Source organism: Mobula hypostoma, chromosome 4 (assembly GCF_963921235.1).
Source record: "Mobula hypostoma chromosome 4, sMobHyp1.1, whole genome shotgun sequence".
Classification (NCBI taxonomy): Eukaryota; Metazoa; Chordata; class Chondrichthyes; order Myliobatiformes; family Myliobatidae; genus Mobula; species Mobula hypostoma.
In genome coordinates this window covers 132,367,348-132,389,566 of record NC_086100.1, presented here as the reverse complement: position 1 = coordinate 132,389,566, position 22,219 = coordinate 132,367,348, and the positions used below count along the sequence as shown (strand labels likewise).

The window sequence follows — 22,219 nt, the reverse complement described above, 5'->3', positions numbered from 1 at the left end:
CATCATTTTATTTACACACGTCTTTCTCAGCAGGGGAACTTAGGAAACAGCATTGAATTGGGAGTAGGCATTCTAAGACATTAGTGTCCATAATGCAGTTAGATCATGACTGATCTGTGACTCAACTCACTCTACAAATAACACACATCAAAGTTGCTGGTGAACGCAGCAGGCCAGGCAGCATCTCTAGGAAGGGGTACAGTCGACGTTTCAGGCCGAGACCCTTCGTCAGGACTGTTGTTTGTTGTTCACTCTACAAATGTAGTTTCTCTCTACTCTTAGCTGTTCTGCTAAAAATCTTGAAAACTTCAATTGGAAGCAGTATCATAATATGTGTATCTGTAGATTTGATGTTACTGCAGTTGAAACCTATGAGAAAGCCATTTTGATTTGAAACATAAGAAAAAAATGAAAATTAGTAGTTTCTTCAGTAGGGGTAGGTTTTTTTGGCTAATGCCCTGGAAGTAAAGGTGGAAAATGATGGATATCCTTTGGAGGTTAGGATTTCTTTAATTTTTTATATAGTTCTTTATACTTGTTAAATATTTATATTGTTGCATGCTGTGCCATGATCAAAACACCACAGCAAATTCCTAATGCATGTAAATATATATGGTGAATAGCAATGATCCTGGTTCTTCCATATTCTGCATGTCAGACAGCATCTTTAGAGAAATGAAAGTAATGAAGAAGGAATGAGCAAAACTTAAAGATGCAACAGGTTTTAAACATAAAGACAGTGAAGAGAGTAAGGGGAAGGAATAAAGGGGAAGATCTGTAATAATTTGACGAACAGAAGAAATTAAATAACTAAAGTTGTTTACAGTCTTAATATGTCTTGCATTATTCATTTTGTTTAATTTAAATTGACTTCTACTGTTACAAATCTTTTTGTTCTTTTCTCAGTTTCCTGATTTCCCTACCACTACCTGGTCAATACCTGTTAAGTCTTTGTAAGACTTCCCTGTTCTGATGAATGATCATTGGTCTGAACTGCTAAGTACTTTCAGATTTTCATTTTGAGTACCTGAGGTAGTAATCTCAAGGACCTGAGCATACTATTTTAATGTATCCCAACCATTTTTTGACATTTGCAAATTACCATACAGATGACCATAAGACCATAAAACATAGGAACAGAATTAAGAAATTTGTCTTATCGAATCTGCTCTGCTATTCTATAATGTCTGATTTATTATCTCTTTCAACCCCATTCTCCTGCCTTCACTCCGTAACCTTTGACACTCTTACTAATCAAGAACCTATCTACCTTTGGTTTAAGTATACCCAATGTTGGATTGCGATGTTTTAATCTTTAGATTCTTTCGGAAGTCATGAAAGAGGTACAAAATGTGTTGCTTCACGATTGTTTATTAAGCTTTAATAGAACAAAGAAAATTATAGACTATGGTAGTGGTCTGCTAAGTGAAGGGAGAGGGAAGCAAATAAAATGGCACCACTGTGTGGTCAGCTCTTTTTATACCCGTAGATGAACAACTTGCTCAAATTTGTGGATAAGAGTCAACCAATGAGATATCCTCTGTTCAAATAATGCCACACCTCCTGATAAGCTTACAGAGCTTTCCAGAATCAGAAAATGTAACCACTTGGAGAAATACTGAACAATTGCATATACTATGCATACTGTGACCACTAGAAAAAAATACTAAACAATTACATGTATGTAAGTAGATAGAATTTAAAAATGCTAACAGTTAATTGTTATGCTATGAAGAAAATAATTATTAAGTCTAATCCAGCACCAAGTACTTGGCTTCTACAGCTGTCTGTGGAAATGACTTGCATAGATTCACCACACTCTTGCTCAAGAGATAATTCCTCATCATTGTTCTGAAGGGGCATCCTTGGATTCTGAGTCTGTGCCCTCTGGTCCTACATGCCACTACTATAGGACACATCCTTTCCACATCCAGCCCATCTAAGCCTTTCAATATTTGGTAGGTTTCAATGAACTCTGCCCTGTTTCTTCTCATCTCCAGTGAGTACAGATTCAAAGCCATCAAATGCTCCTAATAAATTAACCCTTTCCTTCCCAGGATTATTATTGTGATTATTCTATGGAGCCTCTCCAATACCGGCACATTCTTACATGTAAGAGGCACAAAACTGCTCACAATACTCCGAGTGTGGTTTGGCCAATGGGTTATAAACCTTCAGTATTTCATCCTTGCTTTTATATTCTAATCCTCATGAAATGAGTGCTAGCCTTGCATTTACCTTCCTTACCACTGACTCAACCTGCAAGTTAATTTTTAGGGAATCCTGCACAAGGTCTTCCAGGTTCCTTTGCACCTCTTATTCTGAATTTGCTCCCCATTTAGAAAATAGTCTATGCCTTTATTCCTTCTACGAAGTGCATAACCATTCACTTCCCTACAGTCCTTCTGCAGACTCTTGCCTTCCTCAAATGACTATCTTCCCCTCCATCTATCCTGGTATTTTCTACAAACTTGGCCACAAAGCTTCAATTCCAATGTCCAAATTAATATACAGCATGATAAGAAACGGTACCAACACCAACCCCTACAGTACAACACTAGTCACTAGCAACCAACCAGAAAAGGCCCCTTTATTCCCAGTTTTTGCCTCGTGCCAGTCAGCCAATCTTCTTTCCACGCTAGTATCTTTTCTATAATACCATGAGCTACTCTTATCTTGTTTACCAACTTCATGTGTGTCACCTTGTCAGAAGCCTCCTGAAAGTGAAGTAAACAACATCCATTGACTCTCCTTTGTCTCTCCTGCCAATTATTTCCTCAAAGAATTCAAACAGATTTGTCATGCAAGATTTCCCCTTAAGAAAACTGCTTATTTTGTTCTGTTTTATCATGTGCCTCCAAGTACCCCAAGAATCACATCCTTAATAATGAACTCCAACATCTTCCCAACCACTGGTCAGGCTAACTAGTGTATAAGTTAAGTTCCTGTCTTTTGCCTCACTCCTTTCTTAAAGAGTGGAGTGGCATTAGCAATATTCCAGTCCTACTGAACAATTCCAGAATCTAGTGATTGTTGAATGATCAATACTAATACCTCCACAATCTCTTCAGCTGCCCCTTTCAGAACCCTGCCAATCTGGTCCAGGTGGCTCATCTATTTTCAGACCTTTCAGCTTCCCAAGTACCTTCTTAATAATAGCAACTACACTCACTTCTGCCTCCGACACTCTTGAATTTCTGGCATACTACTGGTATCTTCCACAGTGAAAACTGATGCAAAATACTTATTGAGTTTGTTCACCATGTCTTTGTCCTCCATTAAGTCTGCAATTGTTATTTTCCAGCTGTCCAATATCCACTCTCGCTTTTTTTTACTTCTTTATACATCTGAAAAAAACTCCTTGTATCCTCTTCTATATTATTGGCTAGCTTACCTTCATATTTCATATTTTCTCTCCTCATTGCTTTATTTAGTTGCCTTCTGTTTGCTTTTAAAAGCTTCCAAATCCTCTGGCATCCCACTAATTTTTGCTATATTATATGCCTTTCTTCTGCTTTTATATGGTCTTTGACTTCCCATGTCAACCACGGTTGCTTCGTTCTCTTTTTGGAATACTGCTACCTCTTTGGGATGAATATATCCTGCACCTTCTGAAATGCGTCTGGAAACTCCAGCCATTGCTGTTCTGCTAAACCCTGCTAGTGTCCCCTTCCAGTCAACTTTGACCAGTTCCCTTTACTCCATTGTAATCTGATTTTAGCTTCTCCCTCTCAAACTGTGGGATGAATTCTATTATATTATGATTGCTGTCTCCTAAGGGTTCCTTTACCTTAAGCTCCCTGATCAAATCTGGTTCATTACACAGCAAAAATTGTTTTTTTTTTCCCCCCTAGTAGGCTCAACCACAAGCTGCTCTTAAAAAAAAATCTCATAGGCATTTTACAATTTCCTTATCTTGCATTACCAATCTATTAGCATATTGAAATCCCCCACGACTATCATAACATTGCCCTTTTTACGTGCCTTTTCTATCTCCTGTTGTGATTGTGTACCCCAGATCCTGACTATTGTTCGGAGGCCTGTATATAACTCCCATCAGGGGCTTATTACCCTTTCAGTTTCTTAACTTGACCCACAAGGACTCTAATCTTCTGATCCAATGTCACTTCTTTCTAAGGATTTGTTTTTTTTACCAACAGCCACCCCATCCCCTCTGCCTACCTGCTTGTACTTTCAATACAATGTCTATCCTTGGATGTTAAGCTCCCAGCAATGATCTTCTTTCAGCCATGGGTCAGTGATGCCCACTACATCTTAGCTGCCAATTTCTAACTGCATGTCACGTACCACGTGACGGGTTAAAGAACCAGCGGAAATGGAAAACACTTTGGAGTCCGGTATTGCTATTAGCTAATGGTATTTCATAGTAACTATGCAATACAGTAATATAAATGCAGATATATCCAATAGGTTAACAATGATTATATATATAAGTAAGTGTGGAAATATATGAAAACCAAGCTTCTTCGTCTAGGGGTAAATAGATAGTCTTACGATGATGAGTAAAGTTCAGTTCAGTTCGTGGTATTGAGTTGAGTAGTGATGGAGAGAGAGAGAGAGCGAGGGAGAGATTTGAGTCTTCAGGTGAGCTGACGCCGTCGATCTTCCCATTGTCCTCTGAAATCCTTTAGAAGACACCGACTGTGACTACAACAAAGGAGACCGTTCTTTTGTGGTGGAATTATCAACCCAGGCGAGGGTTGGTCACACAAATAACTCCCCACCGGTCACAGCCTTTTCACACTGCGAGAGCCACTGATAGATCCGCCTGATCGATCCTCCAAAACCCACCTTTTCTGTGGGCACAACAAAGCTCATTCAGTGTCCGAAACCATGTGTCTGTAGGTCTATCATCTGACCTTCTATTTATCTCACCGTGCTGAATACCAGCTATCTCCCAAGTAGCTCCTCCCTTCTGTCTCTGTAAGAACATACAAGCAGGCAGTGTCCTTGTAGAAAGTATAAACAAACTGTGAGCAGTCTTCGCCTCTCTCTCTCTTTCTTTCTCTCTCTTTTAAAAGTACAGTTCATAGGGTTAATTCAGGACCCCATCACACTGCACTACAAGATCATCTGCCTTATTCCATATATTTTGTGCATTCAAATATATATTCTTCAGTCCTGTATACGTCTCCCTTTTTATCTTTGCCCCTAAGTTACCAGAAGTTAAATTTTAATTCTTTTCTAAATCTCTTGTCTTTTTTATTTATTCTGGAAACTTTTGTAACTTCTCCTTTGCTCTCTTTCCCCTTCACTTTATCGTCATTTTTCCAAACTGTTCAACCCCCCCCCCCGCAACCCTATTTAGTTTAAAGACTGACTGCAGCTTTGCCTGACCAACTGCCTATCCTTCCTCACAGTCTCACTACATGCTGCATCTCCTTGATGCAAATGCCCGCTCCTCTGCCCGATCAGTCCGGTTCCCATTCCCCTACTAAATTAGTTCAAACCTTTTCCAACAACTCTAGCATCCTGCTCACGAGGATATTGCTTCCCCCACCGCCCCCCCCCCCCAGGTTCAGGTGGAACCCATCCTTTTTTATATGGTTTATACCTTGCCCAGAAGAATTCCTAGTGTTCCAGAAATCTGAAACTCTCCCCCTGCTCTAATTCCTCAGCCACACATTCATCTGCCAAGTCATTCAGTTGTTACCCTAATTGGCATGTGACACAGGCAACAATCCAGAAGTTACTACCCAGGAGGTCCTGCTTTTCAGCTTTCTACCTAACTACCTATATTCTCTCTTCAGGACCTCCTCCCTTTTACTACCTATGTCATTGGTACTAATATGTACCACAACTTCTGGCTGCTCATCCTTCCTCTTTAGAATGCTGTGGACTCGATCCAAGATGTCCATGACCCTGGCATCAGGGAGACAACATACTATCCAGGTGTCTCATTCACATCCACCGAATCTCTTGTCTGCTCTGCTAATTAGTGATCACTGCACTCCTCCTCTTCCCCCTTCCCTTCGGAGCTACAGAGCTAGTCTCAGTGCCGGAGACTTGGTTGCTGGGGCTTTCCCCTGGCAAGTTGTTGTCCTTCCATCAACTGTATCTAAAATGGTATGCATCTTATTGAGGGGGAGTATCACTGGGGATGCTCTGCACTATCTGTCTATTCTGGTGGCCTCTCTTGACAGTCACCCAGGTACCTACCACCTGCAACTTAGGAGTGACTACCTGCCTGTAGTTTCTATCTATCACCTCCTCATTCTCCTGTATGACGGTAAGCAAAGATTTTCTGGCCCATAGAGTGGTGCTTACCAACAAGAGATAAAAGACATCAGCTCCACACCCATTCACAGTTGATTATAATACAAAAAGCAAGTTTATCTCATCTGTAGTGGGGGAAAGAAACTGGGATGGATCTTCATCTGAAGAAATAAGTTGGATTTTAATGTTATCGTATGTAAACTGACACAACCTTGCACCTAATTCACCACTGACTACTTGCAAAGAAGTAATTTTCCTTTAAAGTTGAAGCCAGAATATACTGAGTTTTCCATGGTAATGTTTGGGAAAATGTGACAACTTGAAATATAGCTTAAACACGAGGTGAATTATTTATTTACATTAACTCACACAACAGATTCCAGCATCTGCAGATTTCCTCATGTTTGTGTATTTAGTTACATAGTTTGTTCACAGTCATACCTATGCAGTTGGACAAAGCAGACGAAGCATTTAGTAAATCACATATGTACCAGCGTACGTTACAGGACCTCAATTTATTTATACAGGAATATTGGGCACCACTTTCCTTGCTCCAGAAATACAGCAGGTCAATAAATGGTTACATTGTTGTTGATCCTACTCTGATTTTCCCTCCTCTTAAAATATTAACAACTTGGTCATTAATGCAAGGAATTGTATTGATACTTTTAAATATAAGAGCAAAAATAATCTGTTTCTACATTGACTAAAGACCAGGATTCTTCTTTCAAAGATGAAATAGCACAACTTGCTGCAAGCTTCTCGGCAGACAATATCTATAACCTGGAAATTTAGTTCAATATGTCTTTGTCCATAGAATTGGGTAACAATAAGGCAAAGCTGATAAAGCAACACGATTGGAGGGGCCTCACTGAGAAACAGAGTATAAACTAAGAAATAAATTTAAGTGCTGAACAGAAAGAAAGACAATTGTTCAGCTGAGACTTGTGGTTAATAGTCAACATCAAAGTAAGAGTTTATTGTTGTGTACTCAAGTACATGTCTGCGTGGGTATAATGAAGAACTTGCTTGCAGAGATATCACAGGCAGATAACATCAGATAAACAACATTCAAAAGAAAAACATAAATAGAACATGAATTATACGCAACACACATAAAAGTTGCTGGTGAACGCAGCAGGCCAGGTAGCATCTCTAGGAAGAGGTACAGTCGAGGTTTTGGGCCGAGACCCTTCGTCAGGACTAACTGAAAGAAGAGCTAGTAAGAGATTTGAAAATGGGAGGGGAAGGGGGAGAAGACAGGAGGGTGAGGGATGGAGCCAAGAGCTGGACAGGTGATTGGCAAAAGGAATATGAGCGGATCATGGGACAGGAGGCCTAGGGAGAAAGAAAAGGGGGAGGGGGGAAAAAGTCCAGAAGATGGGCATGGGGTATAGTGAGGGGGACAGAGGGACAAAAAGGAGAGAGAGAAAAAGAATGTGTGTATATAAATAAATAACGGATGGGGTACGAGGGGGAGGTGGGGCCGCTGGGAGATCCTGCTTCCTCTAGCAGACAGAGCGTTCTGATATGTCTATCACACATTTTAATTCCATGTCCCATTCCCATTCTGATATGTCTATCCATGGCCTCCTCTACTGTAAAGATGAAGCCACACTCAAGTTGGAGGAACAACATCTTATATTCCGTCTGGGTAGCCTCCAACCTGATGGCATGAACATTGACTTCTCAAACTTCTGCTAATGCCCCACCTCCCCCTCGTACCCCAGCCGTTATTTATTTATATACACACATTGCTGCACAACTTTTTGTGAACTCTGATTTGCAACATGGGTCTGGAAAAGGATTCTGCGGTCCTTGTTAAGATTCATCTGAAGCAGTTATAACAGCAACAGTGACCAACCACTCTGATAGAGGCAGATGCCAAGATTTTAAGCTCACCAGTGGGAGGTGGTGCTTTAGCACTGCTGGCCACCACCTCGAGGGAGTCTTGATCATAAGCGGTCCAAAACTCCTGAAGACAGGTGGCAGATCAACTGATGATCCCACTGGTGATAGCACAGGACAGTTAACATCTTAGTCCATGTGTATTTTCAATTCTAACTGAGGACTTTATGACTTACAAGCTCTTCCCAAGGATGCTAACTGGCACAAACATCAAGTGTTGCTGGACGATCACCAATGTTTTGAGGGATGCACCTTCTGCCCAAAATTTGTTGGAGATGTCTGTAAGTGACAGCTGCTGCCTGGCATATTACTAACTGTAGGAGGACTACTAAAGGACATATCGAAGCTTGGTGCAACCAACCTAAATTCTTGTTGCCACTGTCACTGAGGACCTAGGTTTTATGTTATAAGCTCCAAAAATATTTGTAGAGCATATTCTTCAAAGAGATCTGTGCCTATTATGTAGAATGTATTAAATGGATGACACTGCAAGTGTCCAGACGGCAAACACTGAATATTAAGAAAGCCATGTACCATTTCTAGCTCTATAAAACTCTGGTTAGGCTACACTTGCTATATTGTGTTCATTTGTGGTCCTCTGATTTTAAGAAGTAAATGGAAACTTTAGAGAGAATGCAGGCACAGATGAGATTTACCAAAATGCTGCCTGGATTAGCGAGCATGTTGAGTATGTTTCATGAGAATAGGTTGAGCGAGCTTTGGAATGAAGAAGGATGAAAAGTGGTGTATAAGATAGTAAGAGGCATGGATAGAGCAGGCAGCCAGAGAGAGTTTTTCCCAGTGCAGAAATGGCTAATAGGAGGGAACATAATTTCAAGGCTATTGGAGGTAAGTATAGGGGGGTGGCAGAGGTTTTTTTTTTACACAGAACGTCGTGGGTGCATGGATCACACTGTCAGGGTTGATAGTAGAGACAAATACATTACCTGACATTTAAGAGACTCTTAGATAGGAACATGGATGAAAGGAAAATGGAAGGCTATGTGGGAGGGAAGGGTTAGATAGATCTTAGAGTAGGTGAAAAGGTAGGCACAATATTGTGGGCTGAAGGGCTTGTACTGTACTGTGTTGTACTGTTCCATGTTCTGTGTTCTGTTTGTACATTCATGAATAAAATTTACTGAAATACAAAAGAAGAGGGTGAGTAGGGAACTATTAATATGTAAATCTTAAGTGTGAAGGCCCATTCTTATGAATGCTCCAAAGTACAATTCAACAATGACTTGGAGTTTGGCCTTTTGAGTATGTGCAAACCACTAATTATATTACAGTCTCTCTCTGATTGTTCATCCCATCATGGGTATACCCTTTGTTCTGTCCTTCATGGGCCTTTATCTGAAAGTTACATTATGCTTTTGCCTAATTTTGCCAAATTCTTATGAAAAGTCATCCATCTGAAGTGTTTCTAAGGCTTATTAAGTATTTGGAGCATTTTCAATTTTTAGGTTTTCAGCTTTTCCAGGTTTTTTTTTGCTTTTTATTCACTATTGCATATGCAGCTTTCTTAGATCTTCAGATTAAATTGCATTATGATTGGAATATTTATATGTATGGTTAAGGAAAAAGTGTACTTCATGTCTTAAAATACGATTTCTGGGTTCCATCTTTGGGGTTAGATTTAATATTGCTTGATCTATTAAATCTCAGAAGAGAAGATAAAATACTGGAATTGACAATTGTAGAGAAGTTATTCAGGTTTGCTCAAGTGGTTAGATGAATAAACAATCCCTCAGATCAGTATATCACAAATTTCTATTTGCCTCATGATTTATTACTCGTGCAGACAATGTTATACAGGCGCCCCCCGCTTACCGAACGTTCTCTTTATGACATTTCGCTTTTACGAAAGACCTATATTAGTACCTGTTTTCGTTAACTGAAAGAGGATTTTCGCTTTTACGAAAAAAGACACTCGCTTTAAACTTGTGTTTACCCCGAGAAAGACTACCATGACCATGAAGCCTTTTGCGGGCGGGTGTGTGGGCATGCGTGACGTGCGTGTACGTGCGAATGCGTGATATGCACATGCATGCACATGCCGATTTTTTCCGACAAATTGATCTTGGCTCAAACTTCCCGATTCTGTTAAGTGAAACTACACTGTACATACATTATTTCTACTTTATATAGGCTGTGTAGTTATCATATCATTCCTGTTTTTGCTATATGTTAGTGTTATTTTAGATTTTGTGTGCTATTTGGTATGATTTGGTAGGTTTTTTTTGGGTCTGGGAATGCTCAAAAAATTTTCCCATATAAATTAAAGGTAATTACTTCTTCGCTTTACGCCATTTCGGTTTACGAGCATTTTCATAGGAACGCTTAGCCTTCGGTTAGCGGGGGAAACCTGTACTCACAAATGTTTAGTTTCTCTTGACTTTGATTGGGTAATTTGCTGCTACTTTGGAATTGGGCTTAAGGAGCAGGACCCAAGTTTGAACATGAGTTTATGCATTAGTTCACCTTAACTGTTGTATAAATTAGTATAACAATTTGACCTTGATAAAGTTAAGCTAAAAAGAGAAACTTGGCTGCTATCCAATGAACAGTTTTAAGATCTGTGTAAGAATGTTAGTTAACATTGGGATCAGATTTCTTTCTGATGGTTCCATGTCAGAGAGTGTACCATTTCACAATCTACATCGACATGAAGAAAGGTTTATTGACAAGGGCACTATTAAGTAACCGCAACACTTACAAGATTAAAGATATTGTGGAATTTATTACTTTTACTTAATATAAAAGCAAGAATTAAGGACTAATGCATTGCATTCAAGAAATTCTTAGTCGTTAATATCTGTAAATACATTTTTCATGTAAGCATTGTTCACTTTTTCAGATGAAACGCAATGGACTCAATTGAAGTGCCGCATTTAATTCCCATCATAGTTTGCAGCCAGTAACCTGAGGGCATTGAACCAACTGCAGCCTGGATGGAGCTGGCCTGGTTATGAAGTCGTCCCCCTGATATCAGAGTTAAAAGCACCTTTACTCAATGAAAGCAGCAAAAGTTATTAAAGTTTTAATACTACCATGATGTTTCATTAAGTAACAATTTTATCTGTGCCATGATAAAAGCTATCTTTAAATGTAACCATGCATAAATATATGCTTTATATATTTGTTTACTTTGTACTTTCATAAACATAAACCATTATGTAACATTAGAACAATTACAGTTATTGCTTGATGCATTGGGGAGAGATAAGAATGCAGAATGCAAATTGGAGTTATGTTAGGACTGATTGAAAATTGAGGCTTTATGAGAAAACAAGGCATTCCTAATTATTTAGATCTGATGTGGGCTTCAGATTGTTGCAATATATACTCAACCTATTGCTATGAACTTGTATTTGAATTTGTACAATAATCACACATGAAGCTTTTTGCCCTATCTCTCCTTAAATTATTTAACAAATTGATTCCACGGAAATGCAACTTACATAATACTGAAAATAATACTGGAATGAGTGGTTCTCATATTTATTGTTTTTTTCTAATTATGCATTGATGTGTTCATGGATACTTGCAAAGCATAAAGACTTTTTGTAATGAAAGGTTCTTGTAATGAAATTAAGATGGATGTACAAAATGTAATGGTGTTCAAAACTACATGGTGATTTTTTTTATATGCAATTTTCTTTCCCGTTTTGACAAAATGATATCCAACACCCAGTTAGTTGCATAACATGTCACAGAAAAGAAAATTGCTTGTTATTTGTTTGTGGCTTTTTGTGTGGGGAAAAAGGTGTGTCACTGTAAGGTGTTGAAGGTATAGATGACAGGACTACTGTGGTGTATTGCATGTCGATACTTAGGCAAAAGGCTGATTCCAAGGTGGGATCAATTTATGTCCTGTAGATTAGAATTAGATGTAGCCTCTTGGGAGAAAAGTTAGACGTTTTTATTCTAACACAGTATTTTTGTCCCTGTGGGACTGTTCTCTTTGATCATTATATTAAGATTTTGAAAATGTTGACTTTGGCTCCTCGGGCTTTATCATGTGCCATTAATCCCAGAATCCAAAACTGAATCTAACACAACTTCATTTTACCCCTTTTCTGTGTTTTATAACACAAGGAATGTGGTTAAGACTTAAAATAATGCCCGCAGCATTTATTACTACAGTATTTAGGTTTTAAAAATGCCTTTCTTAAGAACTATTCTGGTTAGACAGTAGCTACAGATTGTTACACAAGGTGCTAAGACTTCCAGAGAGAGTTTTTTTTCATTTAGACTTCTGTGATTTCATATTTTGGTTTAAATTCATTAGAAATACCGTTATTAATGTTTCTATGTAAATACTGTAAAGTGAACATTTCCAAATCTGTGTTACTTTCAAGAATATATTTCAAATTTCCAGTGGTTGCAGTCAGATGGATTGGGATTGGTGATTAAATTGTTTAAAGCATGAAACCATAAGGCATCAGAAATGGAATCTTCTTCCAGTAGGTCTCTTGACTAGAACCAGACTCTGAATTGGTAATCTAACTTTAGTAGTTTAGTCACCTGTTTGATTCTAAATGAAAAATGCCCAAGGTTATTCATTTAGTTATTTGGATAAAACAAAAACAATTGAGAAGGGTGCAGGTAGAGCCTTCAAATCCTATTCTTCTACCTTTAATTCTAGGCAGTATTTGAATTCTCTACGATTCTCTTTTATCCAGTTTTGGCTTTGATATGCAAGTCTACTTTGTTTATTCAATAAATCACTTAACAGTATTTCAGTTAGTTAGATTTACATTTAAATCATTTGGTTTTGTATTTGGTTGTAAATAGCTTAAATGTACATTGAATTTTGCATTGTAAGATTTTATTTTATTTCTTGTATTATATTGAGCAAAAAATTCTTATGTATAGTAAAGTGCTTAATAAATATATTTGCTTTTCAGCAAGTTGACTTTAATTTGATGGAAAATTTTATATTGTGAGTTGTATCTGATTGTGTGAATTTACTTTTGAGAAAAATTAAATTTAAATCAGTTTTTTGTGAGGGCAGCAAACTTTAAGAATTGTTTATAGCCTGATTGAAGCGTCTCCTTCAAAAGAAATCAAATTGTTTCAACTAAGTATGAATTATCTATGATTTCCTTGATACTAAAAAGGGAATAATAGCATACAGCAATTAAAACCAAAAATTGAAGGGAACTTCTCACTTGCAATATGTTCAGAATTTTCTATAATGATCATCACTATTTCTCTCTTATACCTATTCTTTATCTCTTAATAATATTTAACAGAAATAACTTAAAATTTAGAAAAATAAAAAATATATTAATTTAAAGCTAATAAGTTCTCAGCCTATTGATAGTACAACCAAGGCGCTGCTAATGAATCTGCTGCTTACCGAGGGAAGGGTGGGATGTGTGGGCAAATGGTAGTTCCATGATGCCTACTACAACTTCTGTAGAAATCTTAGATAAACAAAGCAAATAAACAACTTCAGTTATTAAATAGCATCCGATTAGAAGAGACCACATATGTAAAAAAAAGCTATGAATGTAAGCTCATTCTGTGTGGGCTTTTCATAAAAGAATTGATAACTTTAATGTTATACTTGAGTAAGCTATTTTCCTTTGCTCTATCTTCTTACACTTTATTCTTAACTCTGCAGCCCATTTTATCTCTAACTATATTTCAAATATTGTCACTTTCTTTCCAATTGTGAGAGTAAGAGTTTGGCACAGGCTAGAAGGGCCGAGATAGCCTGTTTCCATGCTGTAATTGTTATATGGTTATAATTACTATTCTTTTCAAATATCTCTTCCACTAACACTGAAATTCTTATTTTATCATTCCAAGCCATGGAGGACAAGACACATGTGTTATAAGCTAATATAAAATAATCAGTATTTCATAATATTTATTTAATAATATTATTTGTAAATTATATATAATTGTTTAATTATTTAAAATTAATGTTATAAGTATTTAGTAATTCATACATTAATTGTAAATCAGGTATCTGACTGAGTCCATTGTAAGAATCCAGGCAAATTTTTGCAAAAACATTGTACTTGTTCTCTTGCACAGATAAATTTCATCTTTGTATTTGTATGAGATCTTTTATTGCAAAGGTACAGAGGAGATGTCAGGGGTAATTTTTTACGTAGAGAGTGGTGAGTGCATGGAATGGGCTGCCAGCAATGGTGGTGGAGGCGGATACGATAGGGTCTTTTAAGACACTCCTGGACAGGTACATGGAGCTCAGAAAAATAGAGGGCTATAGATAACCCTCGTTAATTTCTATGGTAAGGACATGTTCAGCATAGCTTTTTGGGCTGCAGGGCGTGTATTGTGCTGTAGGTTTTCTATGTTTCTAAAATTGTAATGTAAAACCAAGTGTTATTGAGATAAATATGTATTTTTAGATAGTAAATTTAACCCAGGAATCCAGCTTCAGGGATCTTCCCTCAGTCAATTTAACCTGTATTTCCTCTGGAGCTGTAAATTATTTGCTCCTACCAGCCATTGACCCATAAAGTCAATTAAACAAGTTACAGATTTCCACTTGTAGAAAGTCAAGCAAGCTTCATTAGATAATGAAGTTTCAGTCATTTAACAATATGGGTTCCTAATATTTTCTATGAATATATCTTACACATAATGAATGCTTCACCAAAATTCTATCACCTTGTATGATTACAGAGTGTTTGTGTTATTATTTCAGAAAGAACCTTACTAAAATCTTCCTAGCTTCTAAAACACTCAAAAAATTATGGAGGAATAGGGGTAAATAATTAGGTTGTGATTTCCTCTTAGTTAATGTTGATGTCCCGATTTACAATGCCTGGATGTGAAAATTACAGACATTTAATGGTCTCATCCACACTTATTTTAAGTTCATCTAACCAATAAAAAGCAAGAAGTATTAGAATTAACCTGAATTTAAGCAATATATGTTAAAGATTGATTTGAGATAATTACAATATCATATTGGAAAATGCATAAGTTTGCTAACTTATTAAATACATTATTTTGCATTTCAAAAGCCAAATTTGAAGGCAATAGGAACATAAGTTTATTTTTTTTTTAATTTTCAAATGCTAGACATCTGGTATTGCAAAATCAAAAGGAAGTTGGAAATTTAAGCAGCAGTAGATGTTAAAAAGGTGGTGTTTAGAGTTAAAAAAATTTAATTGTGAAAATTGCAACTAATTATCTCTTCTGCAGAAAACAGATGGCACATTTCTATCAAAGTATTTTGCTCCTCTACATTATGAAAATAAATGCTTTCCACAGCAACAGTTTATCCAATGAAATTTCATTGTTTCAGCCTTTTTTTTGTGTATTACAGGAAAGCATGGAAAAAGATTGGCTGACTGGCAGGAGGCAAAGAGTGGGAATAAAGGGGGCTTTTGGCTGCCAGTGACTAGTGTGCCACAGGGGTCACTGTTAGGACCAGTTGCTTCCATGTTACATGTCAGTGATTTAGATGAAGGAATGGATGGCTTTGTGGCCAAGCTTGCAGATGATACGAGGATAGGTGAAGGAGTAAGTAGTGTTGAGGAAGCAGGGTGTCTGTCGAAGATTCGATAGACTGGGGAATGGGCAAAGAGGTGGGAGATGGAGTTATAGAGTAGGGAAGTGCACGGTCATGCACTTTGGCTGAATAAATAAAGTTGTGGAATATTTTCTAACTGGGGAGAAAATTCAAAACTCAGGCGGAAAGGGACCTGGGAGTCCTCATGCAGGATTCCCTGAAGGTTAACTTGCAGGTTGAGTTGGTGGTAAGGAAGGCAAATGCAATGTTAGCATTCATTTCAAGAGGACAAAAATACACCAGTAAGGATATAATACTGAGACTTTAAAAAGACATTAGCCAGATTATACTCGGAATATTGTGGGCAGTTTTGTGCCCCTTATCTAAGAAAAGGTATGCTAGTATTGGAGAGGGCCCCGAGGACATTCACAAGAATGAGAGGGTTAATATATGAGAAGCATTTGATGGCTCTGGGCCTATACCCACTGGAGTTTAGAAGAATGAGGAGAGATCTTGAATATTGAAAGGGCTTGATAGAGTAGATGTGGAGAGAATATTTCCTGTTGTGGAGGAGACTAGGACCAGAGGGCACGACCTCAGAATTGAGGGACTTCCATTTAGAACAGTTGAAGAAAAATGTCTTCAGCCTGAAGGCAGTGAATCTGGAATGTATTGCTACAGATGACTGTGCAGGCCAAATCATTGAGTATAATTAAAGTGGAAGTTGATATGTTCTTGATTAATCAGGGCATCAAAGGTTATGGGGAGAAGGCAGGAGAATGGAGTTAAAAGGGATAATAAATCTGCCATGGTGGAGCAGACTCGTTGGGCCAAATGGCCTAATTCCGCTCTTATGCCTCATGGTCTTATGTTTTTGTGATTTTTTTTTTGTCCTTCTTCCCTAGCCTGAAACCCCTTTTAAATTTTGTTCAGTTCCATCAGCCATGGATTTCTTTGCCTTGAGTCCTCAAAAAGCAAAGCTTTCACTTGTATCTCATTTCTCTGAATTACAACTAGATAGTAAATTAAAACCTGTTGTAATTTATCAAGTGGTTTTAGTTGCTGGATATAAAAGGATTGAGAGAAACCATAGAATAATGGATTAGCATTGGCAGTCTGCAATTTTAGCTATCAGTCTGAGTAATAACACAATTTATCTTTTTTTATTAAAGGAGAACTAGTCACTTCCCAAAGTGCTATCACACAACAATTAATGCCAAGCTGATGAAAGTAGATGTAAGAGAGAGGAGAAAGATTTAGTCAAAGATGCATCATACCCAGCCAGCCTCAGTGAACAGCAAGCCACCCATGTTGCTGCCTCACCTACACACCCTTGCAGTGAAAAGTTGGCACCTGATTTCCAAGTTGCTATGGAAGCAGATTCTTCCATATATAGAATGGCTATCTTCCTTAAATATAAAGGTGCTGAGACAGCCATGCCTTCTGGCTTACTAAATCTCAAAAGATATCTATAGACAATGAATGTTTCTGCAGGCTCAGTGGACAGATTGACTGATGTAATTGCTAGACAACTACAGAAAGTGGGCAGTTCTGTGGTGGATTTCAGGAGAAATCAAACGTCAGCAATTGGAATGATGGTGGCAAGGACTTTTCAGGAAAGTCAGGATTTGTAATCCCACTTGAATAGCTTCAGAAGTGATTCAGAATGTCAAAATAGTCCTTCTCGCAAAAGGAAATCCACTTGCTTAGGCATCTTAGACAAAGGATGAAGAGCTACTTAATGCTATGTGATTTCTGACATTGTCATGGAGGCCTTTTAAAGATGCTTAATATTACATTTTTCTGGATTTTTGTACTTGAATTCTAGCATTAAATAAGTAGCAAAGCTTCACTGCTTTTATTTCTACCTTTACCAGCATAAATTGCTACATGAAGATGTAATCTTCATTGATTGACCATAACACTACACGGAGAACATTCCACTAATTTGGTATTTTTTTTCTGTTATCTAAAGGACTTACTTATTAAATCAGGAAACGTGTCTGGGCAGCGTAGAAACTGACCACATCCTACTCAAAATATGTACCTTGCAATATCCAGACTCTGTTACAATTGTTAGTGCTTTCTTCAGCACTTAGTTGTTGAGTCATGAGTACCATAAAGGTAACATCTCACTGGCAGCAATGTATTCCCAGAGCCTTTGATATGATTGTGACAGATCTTGCAGCATCAAGGTTCTGTACTTGCATGGACAATTGCCATCATTAAGGCATGCTGATAGAGTACAGAAAGGGTCGCTTCCACAAAACAGTTGAAGAAATTTTCAGGAAGTTAAAACACCGCTCACCAGTTGTCAAGCCTGCTAAGAACTTGAATGTGTTTCCCACAACCATAAAATGTCAAACCCTATAAACAAAAACTCAGGCAATTAAAAATTTAAATCTGAACTTGTTAATATTTAAATGAATATTTAACAGTAATTAAACACTTAAACATCTCCATTAAAAACAAAGTGAATTTCTTATCCATGCCTGTTGCAATTCCTAATCTCAGTTGAAAAGAATGAAAATATTAGAATCTGGCATGGTTATTTCAAACGGACACTCCACTGTAACTTAATACAATTTTGCACGCTAGTTTTGGACATCATATGGAATTCACAATCACAATCATGCTGTGAAGTGCAGGCACTACACTTGGGTTTTCCGATGTCCATACTTTTACCAGGAATTCTGACCCTGGAGATATACTGTATAATCTGTGATACAGCATCAAGCTGCCAGTACCCATCTATAAAATTGAAGCCATGAATCTTAACAATGCCTTACAGTACAAATGATCCAGGTTCAATTCCCACTGCTGCCTGTAAGAAGTTTGTACATTCTTCCCAGTGACCGCATGGATTTCCTTCGGGTACTCTGGTTTCTTCCCACAGAATCAGAGAGTTCTAGAGAATTACAAGATCGCCAGGAAGGAGCTTAAGAATAAACTTAGGAGAGCTATAAGTGGGCATGAGATGCCCCGGTAGGTTAATTGGTCATTGTAAATTGTCCCATGATTAGACTATGGTTAAATAGGTAGATTGCTGGGTGACATGGCGTGAAGGGCCGGAAATGCCTATGCCACGCTGCACCTCAATAAAAATAATAAAAATAAAATTGATCCCATTCCTTCCTAGTGGAAAGGATGCAGTGCCTATAAAAGGTATTCACCACCCTTGGAAGTTTTCATGTTTTATTGTTTTGCCACATTGAATCACCGTGGATTTAATGTGGCTTTTTTTGACCTGATCAATAGAAAAAAACACTTTAGCATCAATGTGAAAACAGATTTCTACAAAGTGATCTAAATTAATTACAGTTATAAAACACAAGATAATTGATTGCTAATTATTCACCGCCTTTAATATGACACACCAAATCTTCTCAGGTGCAGCCAATTGATTTTAGAAGATGCATAATTAGTTAAGGTGTCCTACCTATATATGAACCTGTGTGCAGTCAAGGAGGTTCAATTGATTGTAGTAAAACTACACCTGTATTTGGAATGTCCAACTGCTGATGAGTCAGTATCCTGGTAAAAACTACACCATGAAGACAAAAGAACACACCAAGCAACTCAGCAAAAAGGTTATTGAAAAGCACAAGTCAGGAGATGGATACAAGAAAATCTCCAAGTCACTGAATATCCCTTGGAGTACAGTTAAGTCAATCATCAAGAAATGGAAAGAATATGGCACAGCTGTGAATCTGCCTAGAACATGCTATCCTCAAAAACTGAGTGAACTTCCCAGAAGGGGACTAGTGAGGGAGGCCACCAAGAGAACTATGACAAGTCTGGAGGAGTTACAAGCTTTACTGGCTGAGATGAGAGAGACTGCCCATACAACAACTGTTGCCTGGGTGCTTCACCAGTTGTAGCTTTATGGAAGAGTGGCAAAGAGAAAGCCACTGTTGAAAAAAAGCTCACACAAAATCATGAAATCTCAACTAGAGTTTGCCAGAGACATGTGGGAGACTCTGAAGTCAGCTGGAAGAAGTTTCTAAGGTCTGATGAAACCAAAACTGAGCTGTTTGGCCATCAAACTGAATTCTATGTTTGGCGTAAGCCAAACACCACACATCATCAAAAACACACCATCCCCACCGTGAAGCATGGTGGTGGCTGCTTCATGCTGTGGGAATGCTTCACTGCAGCAGGCCCTGGAAGGCTTGTGAAGGTAGAGGATAAATTGATTGCAGGGAAATGCTGGAGGAAAACCTGATGCAGTCTGCAGAAGAACTGTGAACTGGGAGAAGATTTGTTTTCCAGCAAGACTATGACCCCAAGAATAAAGCCAAATCTACACAGGAATGACTTTAAAACAATAATGTTAATGTCCTGGAGTAACAAAGTTCACTAACAATCTCCATGGAATCTGACAGAGCTTGAGCAGTTTTGTAAAGAAGAATGGGGAAAAATTGCAGTGTTCAGATGTGCAAAGCTGGTAGAGACCTAATCGAGACTGTATTTGCTGCCAAAGGTGCATCTAATAAATACTGACTTGAAGGGGGTGAGTAATTATGTAATAATTTTAGACCAATTGTAGAAATTAATTTCCACTTTGACACGAAACAATATTTTGTTGATCCGTGTCAAAAAAGCCAAATTAAATCCACTGTGATTCAATATTGTAAAGCAATAAAACATGAAGACTTCCATGGGGGGGGGGATACTTTTTATAGGCACTGTATATATCAGGAAGATAATGTACTCAGCATTTATATGTTACTTTCTAGTTCTTGCACCACATCTGGAGAAGAATATCAGAAGATTTGTTTTATAAGTTTCTGGCAACAAAAATCTGCTATCAGATAATGTTTGCCTGATCCATATGAATGGAAAGAAAATGACTAAATCTCATGTAAATTTGGTGAAGTGCGTAGGTACTACCTTGAAATATCACATGAGCTTGAAATGTTCTTTTATATGTTTTTTTTTTGCACATGGCTTTGAGCGTGGTAGGTCGTGTCTAGCCAATCTTATTGAGTCTTTAAATGAAGTTATCAGGAAAGTTGATGTAGGCAAGGCAGTGTATGCTGTCTACATGGACTCTAACAAGGCCTTTGATAAGGTCCTGTACAGTGGTTTGGTCAAGAAGTTTCAGTTGCTTGGCATTCAGGATGAGGTAGTAAATTGGATTAGACATTGGCTTCTGGATGGAAGCAAGAGTGGTAGTATACGGTTACCTCTCTGACTGCAGGACTGTGACTAATGATGTGCTGCAGGGATCAGTGCTGAGTCCATTGTTGCCTGTCAATGTTTTTGTGGATTAGTTTAATAGGCGCTACTGTAGACATGATTGAACTTAGGGTGTTTTTTTTGTACTTTTTGCACATATTTTGGCTGGGCAATTTGATCCATATTAACCACTGAGGACTTTTTCAATGTTTTCATGTTTGCCTGTCACTCTCTGCATATAACTCTGAAGGGCAACAGTAATAAACAATACCAACATATTATTTGATAAAAGTTGCTGCTTTTCTTACCAGATCGGCGATAACTTAGATGTAGCCACGATGCATCTTGTTTTTGTAAAGATAGAGCTAACTGCTTTGAAACCACGATTTTCATGAACTCACTTCTTGTTGATTGTAGAATCCATGGTGAGCCATATCAGTAATATTGTGTTTGGTGGTTTTCGAGAAAAAATGAAGTTTCAAAAAACAAGTATGTTTTCAAAAAGCAAGTATATAGAAAGTACAGTAGAATGAATGGAAAATAAGGCACTGCTGCACTTCTTTACAGTTATTATGGTAAAGGAAACCTTAATAAATTATGGTTAATAAAATGTAGCAATTAGGAAATCTATCCACTTAAAAGAGAATTATCAGTAAATATAAGCATATGATTTTGGCCTTGAGTTTGCTCCCCCTTGTTGGAACTTGTGAGAAAAGAGAGTAAATGATTTCATAGAATGTCTCAGAACATGCTTTTTTTTTTACTAAGATTGAAACAGAGAACAGATGGTGGTAGCAATAAAAAAAAATAAACTACAGTGACTGTTCACAATGTAGTGTACAATACTTATACTGAAACTCATTGTGCATTTGAAGAGCTGTGTTTAGAAGAACTGTTAGCTTGGATTAGGCTGGGGAGCTCCTTTCAGACCAGTACAAAACACAATGAATGGAATTGTGTGTTGCCAATTTTCTATGTCTCCGAGATTGATTAATAGTATTAAATAAAAAGCTTGCAGCTACATACTAGAAAAAAGTAAACTTATGAACTAAGGTTTATTACTCAAGTGCATGCAAGAAGTGAGGTGCAATTGTCATGGGTGATATCAGTCTGCCTGTGATTGGACTAATCAAACGGAAAAGGGTACCAGGGAAGAGGATTTTCTGGAGTGTATCAAGAAGTGTTTCTCCAAGCAGTATGTTGCAAAACCTACCCATGAACAGGCTATTTTAGAATCAGAATCAGATTCTAAAATAGTCAGTTCCTGATATATGTTGTGAAATTTGTTGTTCGAGGCAGTAGTAGAGGGCAAGACATAAAAAAATCACTATAAGTTACCAAAGTAAGTAGTGTAAAAGAGGAAATACCATGGTTCAGGTTAATGACCAT

General features: G+C 37.7%; 1 protein-coding gene across 1 annotated transcript in view; it reads left to right on the top strand.

Moving 5' to 3' along the window:
• Positions 1–13,075, top strand: part of ankrd50 (ankyrin repeat domain 50) — a 113,711-nt gene extending 100,636 nt beyond the window's left edge. The window contains exon 4 of the mRNA XM_063046543.1: positions 11,006–13,075. The gene's annotated coding sequence lies outside the window, so the exon portion shown is untranslated. The remainder of the gene's footprint in view (positions 1–11,005) is intronic.
• The last annotated feature ends 9,144 nt before the right edge of the window (positions 13,076–22,219 follow it).